Here is an 18,688-nt window from a genome sequence, read left to right as displayed (position 1 = left end):
GACATAAATTATTGTTCTTGAACCTATTGCCGGTGGAGGGGGAGCGGAGCTCACTCTCCATTCCTCATCAGAATGCAGATGAATGCAGGTGCAGTTGAGGGACCTGTGTTGTGGCTCTCTATAGGGAAGGTACAAATGTTGTTGTCACCCATCCCAATCCAGACGTTGAAAGAATAGGGGGTTAAGCTGTCGGAATTCAGGACAACAGTGAGGACGTAATACAGTCCCAGGCATGATGATCCTTACATTTGAAACAATTTGGAACTAAAAAGCCTAGATTGATGGTGATTAGATCTGTTATTATGCATTTGATCATTTCTTTTGGAATCCGTGAGACAGGATTTTAACGAAGATTGATTTTCTTTGCAAGAGATGTAATGTTCACATGAAAGAGAAATTGATTTTGGAGCCTTGAAAAAGCCCTGCGGGCGAAACGCGTGTCGGCTGCTGTGTGATTTTGGAATAAAGGTTCAATCACTGACATCTCGACATGGAATTGGACCATTATTTGTAATTTTCTGTGTTATTTGGCACAGTTGAATGGACACAATGATATCAAGTGGAATATCGCTACATGAATCAGGATTACGTATTTTGTGACTTTATTCTGGTGTGCTACTGTGCCTATGAGGCCAATCCAGACATGTATTGGGGCCATGTTTCAGGCAAATAGAGCAGTAAGTGCAGAGAAATGTTCACTCTCTAAAAGTGGCATTTCTAAAATAGTAAAGTTAAATCCAACCTCACCAGTAAGTAGGATTTATCAATAAATAAATAAAGCTACTCCTCTCTTATATGGAATTACCAAATAAGAAGTATAGGGGAATAACCAATGCTAACCTATGAGAGGGGTAGACCTCACAGTAGTGAAAAATGAAATAGACTGTTTGGTACTTCCAGGACATGCAAACCACCGCAGTACATATCTTATCTTTTACTTACATAGCATCATGCCCCTAGGACTACCTAGGGCCTAACTTAGGGGTGACTTATATGTAATAAAAGGGGAGCTTAAGGCTTGGCAAGTAGTTTTAAGTGCCAAGTCCAAGTGGCAGTACACTGCATACACAGGCACTGCAGTGGCAGGCTTGAGACAGGTTTGATAGGCTACTTCTGTGGGTGGCACAATCAGGCCCTGGGTATATTGTATACCACTTTACAAGGGAATTTCAAGTAAATTAAATCTGTCAGGCAGGTATACTCCAATTACACACATGTGTAGGGAAGAAGCACATGCACTTCAGCCCTTATTAGTGGTGATAAAGTGATCAGAGTCCTAAGGCCAACAAAAAGATACAGCAAAATGTGAGGTGAAAAGAAAAAAGTTTGGGGCAAACCACCTTAAGGATGCCAGGTCTAACAAAAATGAACTAAGGATACCATGAGTAAAACATGAGGTTTCTCTAAGGCATTTGGTGAGACAAGTGGGCCTTCTTTTATCTTCCATTCAAGCAATCTTTGACGGACCCCTTTATTATAGAGCTCTTCAAGGATTAAATATAAGGCACTTACAAAGGAGTCTGAAATACTCAGAGATGGTAGACTTCTGTAATAAGGGTCGTAGACTAAAAGCAGCGGAAAAATAGAGTGCAACAGGGTCCAAAAAATTGAGTGCCACATGAGAGTTTGCATGCAAGCGTATTCTTTTCCAAATCTAGAGATATACTCATACAATTTTTGTTTTTAGGACAGAACGTGCATGATGAAAAAAACATTGTTTTTAAAAAGTGCATTGCAGAATATCAGTACTTTGATGTGGGACAACTTGAAAACTTTCATACAAAATATTTGCATAGTGCTTACAGTAAGTTGTTGTGGCCGAGTGGTTAATGCGATGGACTAGAAATCCATTGGGGTCTCACCGTGCAGGTTTGAATCCTGCCGACAATGAGATTCTTTTTATTATCGGCTACAATTTCAGAAGTTAACCTTTAGTATGTCTTCTATGTCAGTTTTATAAATAGATGGTTTATTTTGGTGCCACTATTGCCTCTCCAGATATTTATTATCGCTCCCTCTTTCATGTCTTTGCTACACCTCTCTTCCTATTCTAGCACTGGTGCAAATACTTCAAATTTTTTTTTTTTTTTAAAACCGTTTTTATTGCAGAACAATATTATCAGCAGTGTACATTCTTACTTTTCCTGCATCGCTTCTCCCAGCGCCCCATTCCTTGTGGTCATGTAGACCGCAGTACACAGCTCATGAGCCCACATCCCGGAGGCCGGGCAGCGACATTCAGGGTACCATAATACCGAACTATATTGTGAACTACACTTTTGCCACTAACATAGGAGGGCGTCTGCGTTCCGCTTTAGAGTTTTTCCTCCCCCCCGTCCCCCCCTTCAGCACTACCCCTCCTCCATCCCTACCCCCCCTGTCCGCCCTCCCTCCTGCCCCGCCACCCACGCCCCCTCACCCGCGACTGCGACTGTTCCCGGCCGTAGGATTGAGTCTGGGGTACATTTCAGAAGTACCTAACCATTCCCTGTGTTTGTGTGGGTAGAATGCACTGGGGGGTCCCCCTCGGGGTCAGATGGCGTCTCGTCCACCTCCATCGCGTCATTGCGCAGGGCCTGCACCAACCCCTCCCATGCTGTGGCCGCCGCTAGCACCCTGTCATCGGCCCTACGAGTCGCTAGTTGATATCTAAGCGTGCTTTCACTCGCCGCCCACTTCTGTAGCTCCTTGGCCCACCTCTCGTGTGTGGGGCCCACCTTCGACTTCCAGAGTCTCGTCACCTCCCGTTTGGCTAGCAGTAGACCCATGTCGATAAATTTGCTGGTGTTCTTGTTTTTGGGTGTGTGAGGAAACCAGTGTAGGACACAAACCGCCTTGGTGTATTGCATGTCCCCGTCCGTCACCGCTGCCAGTGTTTCGCCTACCGCCCTCCAGTATTCCCGCAGGTGCGGGCAGTCCCACAGCATGTGCCCGAGCTCCGCTCCCACCATTCCACACCTAGGGCACGCCGCATCTGCCACACCAAAATACTTCCCAAGTTTACTCGGTGTAAGGTAGGCCCTGTGGAGGATATAGAAATGTATCAGCTGAAAGCACGCGTTCCTGGTGCTTTTCCTAGCCCTCCGCACTAGTCCCGCCCATGTAGTGTCAGGGATCTCAGTCTGTACATCCAGCTCCCATTTTGCCTTGAGCGGCGCCAGCGGTCGCAGGGTTTCGCGCAGCATCTTGGAGTACAAACACGTCACCGCCTTATAAGTGCCAGCAGACATCATGGTGTACTGGCAGGCTGCGGATGTAGCGGGTTGCGAGAGCCCCTCTCCCCAATGCGCCTGCATCGCCCCCGTCACCGCCGCATGCATCAGGTAGTCTCCTCTCGGGAGGTCGAATCGCTCCTGCAGCGCTTGATAAGGGATCAGCGCTCCCACCTCATATAGGTCGCCCAGCATTTGGAGGCCCGCCTCCTCCCACACCTGCAATCCCGACCAGTCTCCGCCGTGCGGAAGCGCCGTTACCATTCCCAGCGGGATCTCCGGCGCATATGGTCGCCGCACCCCAGCCCGGCGCTGCGACCGATTCCAGCACTATCGGAACGTCTGCTCCTCCAGGAATAAGTCTCTGACGATCAACCTCTGCTGTAGCATGATATACGCCAATACATGCCTGGGGGTGCCCCCCTCCCTGTCCTGCTCCGGCCTCCGGTACACCCTCGCCACTTCTTGCATAAAGATCTGCAACTGCGCTGCCAAATAATAAAGCTCAAAGACAGGCACCGCCAAGTCCCCCTCGTCTTTTGGCCGGGTCAGAGTCGCCATCGCAACTCTGCGCCGTCCCGTGTTCCATAAGAAAGAGACTAATAGTGATCGCAGCTGGCGAAAAACGGAGCCCGGTATCCACACTGGCAGCGTGCGGAAATAATACAGGAGGCGCGGCAACGCAATCATTTTCAGCAGCGAGATACGCCCCGTTACCGAGAGCGGGAGAGTGGACCAGAAGGACATGCTGCCCTTCAGCGCTCGGAAACAGCGCCCCACATTGCCTTCCAGCATATCCGCGGCAGTGTGGTATATATGTACTCCGAGGTATTTAAGGCAATCAGGTTCCCAGTGAAGCAATGGCCGGATCGCCGGCCACGGCTCGCCTCGTCGCAACGGGAATAAACAGGTCTTAGCCCAATTCACTCGCAGACCAGATAGCCTGCCAAATCGCGCAAGGAGCCGCTCCGCTCCGTCCAGTGCCTCCGCCGCGTTCTCAAAGAATAGGAGCAAATCGTCCGCGTATAATGAGATGAGTTGCGGGGCCCCTCTATAAACCAACCCCCTGTAGTAACAGCCTGTTCTGGCCTCCGCCGCGAGGGGCTCCACTGCCAGTGCAAATAGAAGCGGGGAAAGCGAACATCCCTGCCTGGTGCCCCAACCCACGCAGTACTGGCGTGATACCAGGGGTCCCACCCGCACTCTCGCCACCGCCGAGGCGTATAGGACCTTCGTCCAACCGATGTATCCCTCCCCGAGGCCGAAGCGCCGCATGGCTTTGTATAGGTATCCCCACTCCAGGCTATCGAAAGCCTTCTCAATATCTACCGATAGGACGAGTGGCGTTCGCGCGTTCTCCTGCGGGTCCCCCATCAGACGGACGAGGCCTCGGATGTTAGCAGTGGTGCTCCTCGTGGGGATAAACCCCGACTGGTCCCTGTGAACCAGTCTCGGCATGTGACTCAGCAACCTGGTCGCCAGAATGGTGCTCAGTATTTTATAGTCCGTCGTCAGCATTGACAGCGGCCTATAGGAAGCGGGGTCCTTTCCTTCCCTGCCTGGCTTCAGCAGTGGGATCATCAGGGCCTCACACATAGAGTGGGGCAGCCTACCTCTCGTCTTGGCCTCCCTATGCACCTCCTGAAGCCGCGAGGCCAGTTGGTCCAAGTATCTACCATAAAATTCTATTGGCAGGCCATCGAGGCCCGGGGTTTTATTCTTCGCCATTCGGTTTACTGCCCCTCTGATTTCCGTGAGGTCGATATCTCCACCCAAGGCCTCTGCGTCCTCCCGGTCAAGTCGCGGCAGCTGCAGTCCTTCTAAAAAGCCGTCGATCTCCTCCTCCCGTCCCTCGAGCACGCTGGTGTAGAGCGTCTCGTAGTACGTGCTAAAGCCCTCCAATATGTCCATCTGAGCCGTGACCACTCCTCCTCCCTCCCTGTTCAGTGCTAAGATCGGCTGGCTACATTTGTTGGGGTTGGCCAGCCAAGCCAGCAGCGTCCCCGCCTTGTCCCCCTCCGCGTTCGCCCTCACCAGGTAGTTCTTGTAGTCAAAGCTGCGGAGCCTCTCCACTTCAACCGCCACCGCCTCTCTCGCCTCACTCACCGCCTCTTGGCGCTCGGGGCGGCCAGGCCGCGCCAACTCCGCTGCCCTCAACGTCCCCTCTGCCTTGTCCAGGTCCACCAACAGAGTCCGCCTCACCCCAGCATACTTCCCTATGCAATGCCCTCTGACAGCAACCTTGAAAGCGTCCCACTCTATCGCTCTAAGCGCTGTGGACTGATTGTTCTCGTCAAAGTATTGGGTAATCCTGTCTCCGAGTGCCACCCGGTATGGCGGGTCATCCAGCGTTTCAGGCCTTAGCTGCCACGTTGGGACCTTCGAAACCTCAGTCACCCAGTCCAGCGTCAGTAGAAAGGGATTATGATCGGAGAATGTTCGGTTTAAGTACTCGGTGTGCACGACTGATTGTATCACGGTCGAGGAACCTAGAAAAGTGTCCAACCTAACATGGAGGTCATGCAGTGTCGAATAATATGAGTAGTCCCTCAGTGTTGGGTGCTGCGCCCTCCAGGCATCCTCCAGGCCCCACTGCCCCTGCCATTCCAGCCTACGCTTTGCTAGCCGGTGTACCGGGGACGTCGCTAGAGGCGGGTGGGATCTATCAAGCACGGGGTCCGCTATTGAATTAAAGTCTCCCCCCAGAAGGATAGGGCCCGCCAAGTACCCGGCCAGCACTCCGGAAAGTCTCGCAAAGTACGGCCCCTGGTCCGTATTCGGTACGTATACGCTACACAGTACTACATCTTGGCCCCTAAGTTTACCCTCAACCGCCACATACCTGCCCTCTGGGTCTATCGTGTGCCTGATTACCTGGAAGGGAGTTCCCGCACGGATCCAGATCAGAGTACCCCTCGCAAAAGCGGAGTACGTGGTGTGAAATACCTGCCCTCGCCACCTACGCTTCAGCGCTATGCCCTCTTGCTTTGTTAAGTGTGTCTCCTGCAGGAGCGCAATCTGAACACCCCTGCGCACCAGGTAGGCATGAATCTTATGTCGCCGTGCCATCGTGTGGAGTCCCCGTACATTCCATGTCACACATTTCACCATTCCAGTATTAACCATAGTCCCATGTCCATGTCCAGGTTACCTCGCCCCCCCAAATCCAGTCGCAGTCCGTGGCGCTATCCCTCCCCCCCCTAAAGAACCCTGTACCCCCCCTCCAACTCCCCCCCCTCGAGACCCCTCAACTTCTCTCAGCCCCACCCCCCCCAGAACAGGACCTAACTTTGAAAAAGCAGCTCCCATCCAAACGTAAGGAAGAGCAATCTCGCTCGACCACCCACCAAAGCCGCAGTCTACACTGCGGCGGCCTTAAGGGCCTCTAGGGTGTGATCTGGTACCAAGGGCGGCAACCACAATCCCGTCCCCCCGCCCCTCAATCCCCTCCATAGTCACTCACGAAGATCCTAGCATGGCGGCAGCTTGGCTCATCCTCAGGAAGAGCCGAATCCTCCGGTCTCTGCACTCCAGCCGCCCGGGAGGGCCCCTCCGTCAGCCCTCCACGATTTCTCCCGAGGTCTGCGGGGTCACCACCGGGCCTCTGGCCCCACCAAGGGCGGATTGGTCCGTGTCCGAGCTTGTGAAACGGCTCTCCGAGCCCGAATCACGGGTCGACCGGGCCGCCGCCGTCCCCGACAAGCTCACCACCGCCTGCAGGGCCGCCTTCCTCTCTTCATCGGTTTGTGAGGCCGTGGGTCGGCCATTCCTCCGCTTCCTTTGATAGCCTCCGCGATTTCTGCACTGGTTGCCATTGTGGCTCCGCTGCCACTCTGGGTCTCGCTACGTCCGTTCCCACCTTGCGCTCTTCCCACCACGCCCAGGCGTCCTCCGCCATGGGGAAGAACACAGGCTTATCGTCGACCACCACTCGCAATTTGGCCGGGAAAAGGAGCGAGTACTGGATTCCCTCCGCTCGCAGCTCCCGCTTCAGTGGCAAGAAGGAGGCCCGCAGCTTCTGAGTCTCGAATGTATAATCCGGGAACATGGTAACGTTGCAGTTAGCCACTCGGAATGGGCCCGCATCCCTTGCTCGCTGCAGTAGCCAGTCCCTGTCTTTGTAATGCAGCAGCTTCATCACCACTGGGCGCGGCGGTTGGCCCGGCCTAGGGGGTCTCGCCAGCACACGGTGCGCCCGCTCCAGCGTGAAGAAAGGCGAGAGCCCGTCCGGAGCCACCTCCGTTCGCAGCCAGGCATCCAGGTACCCCACCATGTCATCCCCTTCTGTTTTCTCTGGCAGGCCCACAAAGCGAACGTTGTTCCGCCTGCTGCGGTTTTCAGCTTCTTCCGCCCGCCGCTCCAGGACTTGTATGCGGTCCAGCGCTTGAACCAGCCTCCCCTCCAGTGACTTGCGTGCCGGCACCAGCTCCTGCAGCGTGTCTTCCACAGCCGTGACCCGGTCCTTCAATTTGCTGTGGTCTGCTCTCAGGATACCCAAGCCGGACGCCACTTGAGTGATATCCTGTTGCAGTGCGTCTTTAGTGGCCGCTATGGCCTCCAGGATACAGTCCCGCATCTGTTGTAGATCTGCAGGGCTCTGGGTGGCCCCATCTCTCACCTCCGACTCAGGCACCGCCTAACCGCCCTTAGCCCTGGGTTTGCCCATGGCGCAGTCGCGTCCGCCGACCGCGGTGCGTTCGCAGCGCCGGTGCCGTCCACCAGGTAGGTCATCTCCAAGGTACTCAGGGGGCCCATGGGCTCTCGCCACCCGTCCCCGGGATCGTCGCAACACTGCTCGTCCTTGTTCTAGGGCTTCCGCCGCTCCGCCGGCCCCCAGCGCCCCCGCACGGGGTGCCACCGAAGCACTGGGGCCAGCGCAGCCCAGTGCCTCTCCTCCGCAGGGCCCGCGCTCCGGCAAGTGCCTCCTCCTGTACACCTTGCGGGCGCCGTCCCCGCCTCAGCCCACCGACTCCCCCAGGTTGCAGGGCGCAGTGCTCCCCCGATAGGGCGCTCGGTCGTCGTGTCGATGACCTCCGTTGCAGATGGCCACTGTAGTCCCCGCCAGGGGCCCCGCCAGTCGAAGGAGGCGCTATTCGGTGTCCCTCCGCCGCCGTCGTCAGGCGCGTCCGCGCCGGTCCAGGGGCCTCGGCAGCGACAGTGCCCCCCAGATCGCGCCTCCACTCAAGCTTCCACCCGGGAACGCCCCCTCAAGCTCTTCAGGATCCTCCCAGCGCAAGGGGTCTCGGCGTTGGGGGGGCCCCGGCCTCTCACCTCCCTCGCGCCATCCGCCGTCTCGGCCTCCTCGCCTGCCGCACAGGTGCTGGCCCCTCTCGTCAGGTCCGGCAGCACCTCCGCTGCTTGGCGTGCAGGTCCGCCGATACAGCGCAAGCTGCCCAGGTCGGCAATCCTTCTCCGGGGCCCCAGACAGGGTCCACCAGTTCTCGCCCTCTCCGTGCCGCTCCCTCCACCTCAATTCGCCACCTCAGAAGGTCTCAGGCCTCAGGGAGTGTGCCGGGGGAGCCGCGTTCTCCGACGGCCGATCCGCCGCCCGCCCAGCGCCCACCAGCAGGACTCAGGGGTTCTTCACCAAACTCCCTTTCTCAAGCAGGGCCAGCCCAGGTGGGTCTCCGCTCGCCGTCTCCAGCCCAGCAGGGTCCTCGCGGTCCCGGTCCCCGCTATCAGCGCAGGTCCGAAGTCGCGGCCGCCATTTTAGGCCGCGTCCCCCGCCAGGTCGGCACTTTCCTGCCTCGGTCGTTCTCCTTCTGATCGGCACCGGAGGGCGCCCCCCGAGCCGTCGCCGTCCACCCCGCACTCAGAGCCACCACCGGGGCTTGGTGTGCGTCGGATTCCGCGCTGCCTGCAGGATGTTCGTGGGGATCGGGAGCGGAGCTCTGAGCTCACGCCGCCATTCCCTTCCGCATCCTAGCCACGCCCCCAAATACTTCAAATTATTATACCATTGCTCTCTTAATCATACCTGCGCATGCACTTGAAAGTTACTTTACCAATAAAAGAAGCAGAGAGAGAAATAGAACAAAATTGATGGCTGGATTAGGCAAACACACTTCATAAAACTGCATTTTCTTTTTTATTCTTCCCCGTGTTACATGCTTAACCTCTCCCTGTGTAATTCCTCTTAACCTGCTGTCCCAGGAAGAGAATTTCATCAACAGGCTCTTTCTGTGTTTTTTTCCCTAGTCTTTCTTTCCCTTTTCTTAGCTGTGTAACTGTTCCTTCACGCTCTCTATTTACGCGCCATTAATCTCATTTGAGCTCCTTGCTCCCGCTCCTGTTTTCTCCACCTCTCATACTGCCATTTCTCTCTTTCTCTGTGGTTGGTGGCTACTTTCCAGAGCTTCCATAGCCCCGTGGTGCCTGCCTCTTTTTGTCAGACTTGAATTGGAAAAGGAACCATATTAACAAGCCTTTACCACTCACATACGGCAGAAGTTTATACTCTAATTCAGTGAGCTAAGAAAAGCGTGTTGTGGGTCCCCTACGAGCCATGGTGCTTGCTTCATCAAGATTTGGCACCAGTCATTAGCCGCAGCTCTGCTAATGAGCCACTGAGGTCAGTTTCAATGATTACTCAAAAACATAACCATGCAGCCCCCCCTCAACTGTGTATTTATCTTGCTTTACTGCTGTTCGTGTGATTAGCTGGGAGGAGCTCACGGCGGCATCCTCCCTATAAAAGTGTAGATGGATCACTCCTTAACTCTTTCTAACATTAGTTATCTCCGTAATCAATATTAAGGACTCTGCTTCAGAAGACCAATTCTTAATAACGCTGTACCTCACCTTTAATAAATCGGGTGCTCCGTGAGTTGTATAGGGTCCAAATAAAATAAATAAAAAATGTCAGTGTCTTTTTATGGCGCATCTTGGTGACAAAGTTATGTTGTGTGATGACCTCACCAGATTAGCATAGAGGGCAGCTGTTTTATTGCACTAGTTTAAAAATAGCAGTATTAGGCGGCGGCTATGTCTAAATTAGGCCTGGCCAGTAAATTCCATTCCGCTCATGGAATTTGCGTAATTTGGGCAATTTCACGTTCCGCTGAGATTGCGGAATTGCCAAAAATTCCGCGATCCTCGGCTTCGCAGACTTTTTTGCTTGTTCGCGCTTTCAAAATGCGTGTTTGCAAGATATTTCTCCCCGAGCATGCAAACAGAGTTCGGGAACAGGAAAAAAGCTTAGAGGACGGGTGGAACAAGCAAATTGGCGTGTTTGCGGAACGTTTGCGAGCTCGCGGAGATTTTTTACCGTTTCATGGAGCTTTGCGAAGCGCGACTACCCAAATTCCGCCCACCCCTAGTCTAAATTAGGCAGAGCATATGAAACATACTTTTTTTATTTTTATGTCCATATCTTTTTGTGTTTCTATTTTGTGAGATTATACAATAGACTTTTACTTGGTGTCAGTAATAGCAAGATGAAACTTAGGGGTCAGTTACAATGAGGCCCGTAAAGGCTCCAACCAATGGTCAGAGCCTTTATGGGCTGCAACTTAATGGGCCACGCGGTTTCCTTTCCTACTGCCTCATTATGATGGAGGTGGTCGGAAAGGAAAACGGACGGTCATTCCTGCTGGTTTCCAAAAGGCTCAGAGAGCCCATCTGCCAGTCAGAAGCCAGCTAGTAATCTCATGTGCAGGCCTTTCCACCCCTGAGAACACAATATACTGTTTCCGACATGGTTTCGATGCGGCCTGTCCGACATGGAAACCATGTCAGAAAGTGTGTTTGGCGGCCCCCAGTAGGGCCCTCATTGGTGCACGGCTTCCGGTTGGAGGCCGAGGGAGCACCATTGTTGCCAACATAATCCCTGTACCTTGCGGCTGGCACCTTGTGGCAGGGATGAACTGCACCTCCCTTTCTTCAATGGGAGCTTGTGTTATGGCCAGTTTACAGCAGTAAAACAAGCTCCCATTGAGGAAAGGGAGTATGCGACCGAACAGTGTTCGGTCACATCGAAGTCAGTTAGTCTGCACTGCAGGCCGGGTGTCGGTCGGTCCCAGGACTGAGTAGGTGTCAGCAGGAAGCAATTCCACCCGACATCAAAATAGGGTCTTTAGTCAGCAATAACATTACCGGAATGCATTAGAGTGCCCACTATTTGAATGCACCAGTCTAAAAATTACCGGCACTCGTCGGCAGCCATGTTTGAATCAGACAGATATATAAAACATTAATTCATATATTCTTTTTTCCTACATTATTTTAATACCCCATAAATTTTTATATTTATTGAAATTTTGTTTAAACTTGTATCACTTACCAACACTATTCCCAATAAGGTGCATGGTGGCTCGTGCGCGCACCTCTCTTCCCATGAGCACGCACTCCAGTGTGTGGAGCGCGCACACACAGGACATCCCACGAGAGAGTTTGTGCCGCTGCTATAAAAAGCGAGCGGCGTGAAAAACAAGCACTTCCTTGAAGCAGTTTTGCATGCGTGTCTCAGGAGTGCAGGTAAGTGGGACTTGGGGCACTTGCTGTGTGTTTTTGCATGGCACAGGGAAGATTGTGGGCTTTTGTTTAAGTATTCCTGTTAATCACAGCTCATGAAGGTGCTGTGATTAACATGAATACTTAAACAAAAGCCCACAGTCTTCCCTGCACCGCGCTTTGCTAACAAAAGAGTAGAGAAAGTTTAAAAACACAGCGCTGTGTGAGTGGTGATGATGTGGTCAGACGCAGATGGGACACTGTCAGGGGTCCCCAAGGCACTTCTTTGTTCTCAATATCATGTAGTTGTCCCTAGGTGGTACCTTTCGGTGATTGTGACATGTGTATGTGTGTGTGACTGCTCCCACTCGTCAGGTTCAGGGCTGCAATGTTGGCAGGTGTCAGCATGTGTGCCCTGTGGTTCTCCTTGGCATCTGCATTGTCCTGGGACTGTGGCAGGGATTCCGAAGGTTACGGGAGCTTTGACGTCATGGCCATGTACTGCATACTGTGCAGTATGTCTGTCATTCACCAGGGTTGTAGGCTGTCCTTGTGTGATAAGTCTGTGCACCTTAGTTCCTCTCAACATTACTGTGTTTGTCATGGGTGCATGAGCAATGTCACCTGTCCATGTGGGCTTCACAGATGCACATTGGTGCAGTTCAGGATGTGTGTTGTTGAGGGTGGACAGATGTGAATGTTTTGTCCATGGATGACAGGCCATGCTGAGTGATTTGTGTTTGTGTAGGTGTGATATATGTTTGTGGCACAGGACACATGTCTGGGTTTTCACAGTTTGTACGACATCTACCTTTGTCATCACAGTGGACGTATCATGCATGCTTCTGTCACCCCAATGTATGGTCCCTGGGGGTAGTGCTGTTGTGTGTCAGTCTCTTTCTGTGTTAGTTGCTGTTCATTCCAGCTTGTGTCACATGTGTCTATTGTGCTCCCTCTCATCTCACAATGCCTGATTGCCCACTAAGGGGGACCCAAGGATTTGTTACTTTTGTATGGCACTGTGTCCACATCTGTCTCACTGTGGTTCAGCCCCCCTCATGTGTTGTGTAGTTGCCTGGGGATACTGAGACACACACAAACATGTTGTGTTAGATGTACAGTGTGAGGTTGCCTGTCTATGTTTGTGCATCTGCACCAGTGCATTGGTATTGCTGTTGTGGGCCATTGTCTGGATGTTGTTTTTGTGATTTTCCCTGCTGTCCCTGTGAGTCATATCACATCATTCTGAACATTCATCTTTGTTCTTAGGTCCCATTGCTGCCATGGAATGGCAGTTTGTGACCTGACACCTACAGTCTACACAGGATGTTTTGGATTTGTGTGTCTATTTTCGAGATGTGTGAATGCTTTGTGATGGTCACTTCTGCTTTTGTGTCATTGTACACTGTATGCAATGTCAGCACCCATCGGTGGTGCACATGGCCGAGAGTATGTTAGGTTTACACAGCACTGTTAGCCTCACCACATCTCTGTGGGTATGGGACACAACCACTACTTTGCCACAAAAGGGTTGTTTGTGTTGGGACCAGGAATGATACATGCTGTTTGGCATTTGCAGCTTTGACCATGATGACACTTACCTTTTGGTCAATCTGATGAGGGGGGTTTTAGACCCCATCACCACAATGTCAACATTTGCTGCAGTTTGGAACCACACACTTAACTTTTGTTCTAAAAAGTGAGGGGGTGTTAGTTTTACACTGACACAGTGCTATAGTGATGCTTGCCTTGTGTAGGCCACACTCGGTTTTTGGTCACATATGTGATGGAAGTTACATTGTATGTTTGAAGTCATAATCACTGTTATGGGCATTTGTCACAGACTACACACTGTTGTCATGATGTTAGGGCGGACGTATTTTGCTGACATACATAATGTTGGTGTATGATGGATGTGTGGTGCATCACCCATCCTATGGGTGGGGTGGCAGGAGTGATGGGCAACATGAGCCCTATGGGTGGGGGTGGCAGTAGTGATGGGCAACATAGTCCCTATGGGTGGGGGTGGCAGGAGTGCTGGGAAACATAGTCCCTATGGGTGGGGGTGGCAGGAGTGAAGGGCAACATAGTCCCTATGGGTAGGGATGGCAGTAGTGATGGGCAACATAAGCCCTATGGGTGGGGGTGGTAGTAGTGATGGGCAACATAAGCCCTATGGTTGGGGGTGGCAGGAGTGATGGGCAACATAAGCCCTATGGGTTGGGGTGGCAGGAGTGATGGGCAACAGGTCCCCTATGGGTGGGGGTGGCAGTAGTGATGGGAAACATAAGCCCTATGGGTGGGGGTGGCAGGAGTGATGGGCAACATAAGCCCTATGGGTGTTGGTGGCAGTAGTGATGGGCAACATAAGCCCTATGGGTGGGGGTGGCAGGAGTGATGGGCAGCATGAGCCCTATGGGCAGGGGTGGCAGGAATGATGGGCAATATAGTCCCTATGGGTAGGGGTGGCAGTAGTCATGGGCAACATAAGCCCTATGGGTGGGGGATACAGTAGTGATGGGCAACAGGTCCCCTATGGGTGGGGGGGCAGTAGTGATGGGCAACATAAGCCCTATGAGTGGGGGTGGCAGTAGTGATGGGCAACAGGTCCCCTATGGGTGGGGGTGGCAGTTGTGATGAACAACATAAGCACTTTGAGTGGGGGTGGCAGTAGTAATGGGCAACAGGTCCCCTTTGAGTAGGGGTGGCAAGAGTGATGGGCAACAGGTCCCCTATGTGTGGGGATGGCAGGAGTGCTGGGCAACATAGTCCCCATGGGTGGGGTTGGCAGGAGTGATGGGCAACATAGTCCCTATGAGTGGGGGTGGCAGCAGTGATGGGCAACATAAGCCCAATGAGTGGGGGTGGCAGTAGTGATGGGCAACAGGTCCCCTATGGGTGGGGGGCAGTAGTGATGGGCAACATAAGCCCTATGAGTGGGGGTGGCAGTAGTGATGGGCAACAGGTCCCCTATGGGTGGGGGTGGCAGTAGTGATGGGCAACATAAGCCCTATGAGTGGGGGTGGCAGTAGTGATGGGCAACAGGTCCCCTATGGGTGGGGGTGGCAGTAGTGATGGGCAACATAAGCCCTATGGGTGGGAGTGGCAGGAGTGACGGCCAACATAAACCCTATGGGTGGGGGTGGCAGGAGTGATGGGCAACAGGTCCCCTATGAGTGGGGGTGGCAGGAGTGATGGGCAACAGGTTCCCTATGTGTGGGGGTGGCAGGAGTGCTGGGCAACATAGTCCCTATGGGTGGGGGTGGCAGAAGTGATGTGCAACATAAGCCCTATGGGTGGGGGTGGCAGGAGTGATGGGCAACATAGTCCCTATGAGTGGGGGTGGCAGGAGTGATGGGCAACAGGTCCCCTATGTGTGGGGGTGGCAGGAGTGCTGGGCAACATAGTCCCCATGGGTGGGGTTGGCAGGAGTGATGGGCAACATAGTCCCTATGAGTGGGGGTGGCAGCAGTGATGGGCAACATAAGCCCAATGAGTGGGGGTGGCAGTAGTGATGGGCAACAGGTCCCCTATGGGTGGGGGGCAGTAGTGATGGGCAACATAAGCCCTATGAGTGGGGGTGGCAGTAGTGATGGGCAACAGGTCCCCTATGGGTGGGGGTGGCAGTAGTGATGGGCAACATAAGCCCTATGAGTGGGGGTGGCAGTAGTGATGGGCAACAGGTCCCCTATGGGTGGGGGTGGCAGTAGTGATGGGCAACATAAGCCCTATGGGTGGGAGTGGCAGGAGTGACGGCCAACATAAGCCCTGTGGGTGGGGGTGGCAGGAGGGATGGGCAACAGGTCCCCTATGAGTGGGGGTGGCAGGAGTGATGGGCAACAGGTTCCCTATGTGTGGGGGTGGCAGGAGTGCAGGCAACATAGTCCCTATGGGTGGGGGTGGCAGAAGTGATGGGCAACATAAGCCCTATGGGTGGGGGGTGGCAGGAGTGATGGGCAACATAGTCCCTATGAGTGGGGGTGGCAGGAGTGATGGGCAAAAGGTCCCCTTGAGTGGGGGTGGCAGGAGTGCTGGGCAATATAGTCCCTATGGGTGGGGGTGGCAGGAGTGAAGGGCAACGTAGTCCCTATGAGTGGGGATGGCAGGAGTGATGGGCAACAGGTCCCCTATGAGTGGGGGTGGCAGGAGTGATGGGCAACATAGTCCCTATGGGTGGGGGTGGCAGGAGTGATGGGCAACATAGTCCCTTTGAGTGGGGGTGGCAGGAGTGATGGGAAACAGGTCCCCTATGAGTGGGGGTGGCAGGAGTGCTGGTCAACATAGTCCCTATGGGTGGGGGTGGCAGGAGTGATGGACAATATAAGCCCTATGGGTGGGGCTGGCAGTAGTGACGGGCAACATAAGCCCTATGGGTGGGGGTGGCAGTGGTGATGGGCAACAGGTCCCCTATGGGTGGGGGTGGGCAGGAGTGATGGCCATGCAACCCCTATGGTGGCCAGGATATGGATCCCCTGGGTGTGTGTGACATTTGGCGGGTACATGTCGTTTGTTTGTGTGGTGGGTGTCTGACTTACCGTCTGAGCCGTCCGCGTCTGTTCCTGATCCAGTCATAGATGTACAGTACTGGTATGACTTGCGCGATGGGATTCATGATGTGTTCGTCTCGTACACGCTGCTTGTTGCTCCGTCTCGTACCCATGGCTAGCTGGCCCGTCTCGTAGGCACGAATCATACCTGATATGCTTCTTTTCCGGATGCTGTGACGTGCTGTATGTAGTGACCCGTCCGGCACGTATGATTTGCGCATCGTACTTGTCCGGCCTGAAACTGCTTTGGATACTGCTTCCGGGCGACCCAGTTCGGTGTTCGGAGGTACGGCTCGGAGAATGTAGCTTGAATCACAGCCTACGTGTCGGTCGGATTTGTGTCAGTTATGCGCATCATACTTCATCGATCGGATGGACCGGCTCCAGGTATGAGTTGGTTGCAAGGTAAGGCTACGAACAGCTCTCGGAGAGCTGTCCGACCCGGATCAGAATCGACCCCTCTGTGTTTCTTTGCTATCCAATGTTCTACTAAAGGGGCATTTTTTCGAGTGTTGCGAATGGCTGACTCATATTCATTACCTCTAATGCGTATTTCTCTTCCAGTTTCTCCTACATAGCTCTTTTAGCAGGGGCATATAATGAGATAAATTACATTCTTAGTGTGACATTTAACTAAATAATGTATTTTACCATCATAATTTATACTATCACCGTTCATGATGCTCTCACAGTTATTACACGAGACACATAAAAAAATAGTTTTTTGCAGTCTATTATACTTAATTGCCTACTTTCCTTGCTCACTTTATAGGTATGCACAAGACAGTCTCCAATCGTTCTATTTCTTCTGTATGCAAAAAGTGGACATTCTTATTTAGTGTTGTTCCCTTCATTTAGCAGTGACCAATTCCTATTGACTAAATTTTTTATGGTATTACTAATGTGTGTAAAATTTGTGACACACTTTATTGTTTGTTTCTCTTCAGTATTTTTTTTTTTATTCAAACAGACTTTCTCTATTATAATATTTCGCCCTTTTATAAATGTTTGCATGTCTCTCAAAATTCCTCCTGTTCTTAGAATTGCAGCGAACTCAGAGGAACTGGACAAATGGAATGTTATCTTGTTGACACCAAGGATGGTTGCTATTTTAATGTAGCACAGAATTGCATTCCATCAGTTTAGTAAAAAAAATCAACCTCCAAAAGTCCTTGCTTTAATACAATTTTTATATCTAGAAAGTCACATTTCCATTTGTTTATTGCTGAGGTAAAATTCAGGTTTGGATCTCCTAGGCTGAGCGATTCAATGAATGAATCCAAAAGCTCTCTGTCTCTCCATGCCAAATGAAGAATATATCATCAATATACCTGGACCAGTGGCTAATGTTCTCCTAAAACAGTGCCAATTCATTAAATATATGTTTGTCCTCAAAAGAACAAACATATAAATATATTAGACTCACAGAACATGTGGCTCCCATACTGGTCCCTTTAAGTTGGCAATATAAAGTCTCATTAAACAGGAAGATGTTATTTTTTTTAATAATTACCACAAACTCGATTAGAAATGTGGAATGCAATGACAATTCCTCATTTATCTCCTGTAGAAGTCCTCAGATCATCTGTATCAATCATTCTGAGGAATGTTTATGTAGAGGGCCTCTATCTCCAATGAAACTAGCCACTGTGTCTGAGGATTAAAAGGAATACCTTTAATTTTATAAAATATTTCTGTTGTATCTTTAATGTAAGAAGTCTGTTTATAAACTGATGGTCTAAGGAAACAGTCTACATATTTACTTAAGGGCTTCATTAAAGAGTTAATACTTGAGATAATAGGCTGCATAGGTGGTCTTTTTGCGGACCTTGGGAAGACCATACATAGCTGGTATTGCAGGGCGATCATTGCGTAGAAAATCATATTCTAACAGGCAAATCACCTCGTCTTCTTTGGCAGGTCTTAGAATACTGCCTATTATCCCTCCATTCATCTTTGTTTGATCTTCTTTAGTGGAACTTAATATTAAGTAATGATTGCATCCTGTTGTTGTAATCATCTGCATCTAAAATTATTACTCTGCCTCCATTATCACACAGGTGTTATCGTGTTGTAAATTATTTAAGGCCATTCGCTGTGTGTATGACAAATTATGTGTCCATGTTTTTATAGTTAGTAGGCCTGCTAGGCCTTTTTCTATCACTCTTTCAAATATGTCTATTTCTTTGCCTAGCATCTGTCTAGAAGGAGTCCACACTGACACTGTTTTCAACCTGGATCTATTTTTAGTTGTTATTTTTTCTTTTCCTGCAAAGAATTTATTTAATCTTATCTTTCTAAACAAGTCTCTGATATCTCCTTCAATTTCAAATTTATTAGCTGGAGAGGAGACAGCAAGACGTCATCCTTTCTCTAAAACCTTTTCCTTTGTTAATATTCTTGATGATAGATTAATTATAGGGGCTTTTTTATTTTCTATTCCCAGTACTCCTGGGTTTCGTAAGATTCTCCAACAAT

General features: G+C 51.6%; 1 non-coding gene across 1 annotated transcript; it reads left to right on the top strand.

The window, feature by feature from the left end:
* The first annotated feature begins 1,808 nt into the window (after positions 1-1,808).
* TRNAS-AGA (transfer RNA serine (anticodon AGA)) lies at positions 1,809-1,890 on the top strand. Its single transcript has one exon. It is a non-coding gene; the product is annotated as a tRNA-Ser (tRNA).
* The last annotated feature ends 16,798 nt before the right edge of the window (positions 1,891-18,688 follow it).

This window comes from Triturus cristatus, chromosome 12 (assembly GCF_964204655.1).
Source record: "Triturus cristatus chromosome 12, aTriCri1.1, whole genome shotgun sequence".
NCBI lineage: Eukaryota > Metazoa > Chordata > Amphibia > Caudata > Salamandridae > Triturus > Triturus cristatus.
This window is presented reverse-complemented; position numbering and strand designations above follow the sequence as displayed.